The following is a 1,816-nucleotide window of genomic DNA, read 5'->3' on the forward strand; positions in this document are numbered from 1 at the left end:
ATTGAAACAGACAATAAGTTTTTTCCATTCTTTCAAAAACTCAAAAAGTTTAAATAAAAATTGAAAAAGGCTCGACGAATAACAGACCGAATTAATTATTTCCTGATTTTTTTTGCCTAAAATCCGAGCTGTGATACTCTGAATAAACGAACTGAATGATATACACAAGATTAGGTAATTCAAGTTCTCTGAGAATTCTTTGTCCGATAAAAAATCCTTTTAAGCTGCTGAAACAATCATATATTGCAAAGTTAAACATAAGATAATATTGACCTTGAAAACAGTAAAGATAAGTAGAATAATAACTATGTACTTGAAAATATCCTCAAGTTTACTACTGCTTGAGCAGTATTACGCTCCCTGAGCGACAGGGGAAAATTTTATCTTCTATAATTGATAAAAAAATAATCGTTATAGGAGGTTTAAAATCAGAATTTTTCGTATAAGATTCTTCAAATTGATTTTTTTCTGGCTTCACTTTTCCTAGTCTATAGCAATGTCTATCTGCCAACACGGATTCCATGAAGCGTCCAATTCCAAATATTGGTACCCGAATTTTCGCTTCAATAAGTGGCGTTCCAGTAGGGTCAATCGTGTCTCCAATTGTAGAATATGTAATTCTATGATCTCATATAGCCGGAAAACGCAGATAGATACTTGAATTGATATCCGGATTATTAGTTATAAGTTACAGGCATGATGATATATACGTATCAATTAGGGGTTTTAAAAAAAGCGGTATTTGGCCCGAAGTGAGAAATCGAAACCAGGGACAGGACTTCGCCAATGTCCCTGGCCAGTTCATTTTGCTCGGCCGGAAGTTTTCCCCCATAATCTCTCAATTGATTTGCGAGCCACAACGCCTCCGTTGAATTCATCGGTACGGTCATCTCGCACTCTACTCCATACTTGAAGTAGACGATAGTGATGTCAGAGATGTGGCGGTGTGTGCCGAGGTATGCGGCCACTTTCATTAGCTTTATTCGCAAGGGGAGTTCTGTGGGCTGGTTCCTGCCCCAAAAGAAGGGGGTAGCGTTCTCCCCCTCCTCAAACTGAAGGGCCCAGACGAAATGAGATTGGGTGGCCATGTGTTTTACGGGAAATTCGGCTCTAAATAGGACAAAATGGGACTTTTTATGAGTTAAATGAAAAGTTTGGCTAAAAGAACAGGTTACAAAATATTCAAAACAAATTATTGAAAGTTTATACCAAAAATTACTCACCTTTTAAAAGTAACTTGAATGTAGTAGATACGAAATAGGAATGATGCGCACAGCCCAAAATGGAACGTCCTATAATCCAGCAAATATTTGCAGTAAATATTTGTCGGAGACGAACGAATCGAAGCATGTGCATAATAGGGACCCAAAATGGTCGAAATTAAATACCAAGATGAGAATGATGAAGATATTTGAAATAATAAGAAAAGTTCAAGTAAAAGGGGATTTTGAATAAAACTATGTAGGTTTTGGATGCATTCCGGTAATAATTGCGACATGCCCTTCCCCTTTGTGGGGCCCCTCATGTTGCTGCCAATACTGAAGGTAAATAGCTTCCGATCCGTTTTGACCGTGTTTATTCCCCGCGACGTAATTCCATTTCGGGGGACTTAGGTCGGTCCGGTACTCGTATATATGTACCCCGAGCATTTCGGCGAGCAGGTGCATGTCGGAATCAATGACCCCACGTGATAGTAACGTCGCATTGGGATCGTGAAAAGGATAATAGAACGAATCCAAACGTCCTCGTTCACGCAATTGCTGATCCTCTAAGGTCCGTTGCAAGCGGTACGACTGTACTTTTCTCCCGGTAATAA

Source organism: Symsagittifera roscoffensis, chromosome 8 (assembly GCF_963678635.1).
Source record: "Symsagittifera roscoffensis chromosome 8, txSymRosc1.1, whole genome shotgun sequence".
NCBI lineage: Eukaryota > Metazoa > Xenacoelomorpha > Acoela > Convolutidae > Symsagittifera > Symsagittifera roscoffensis.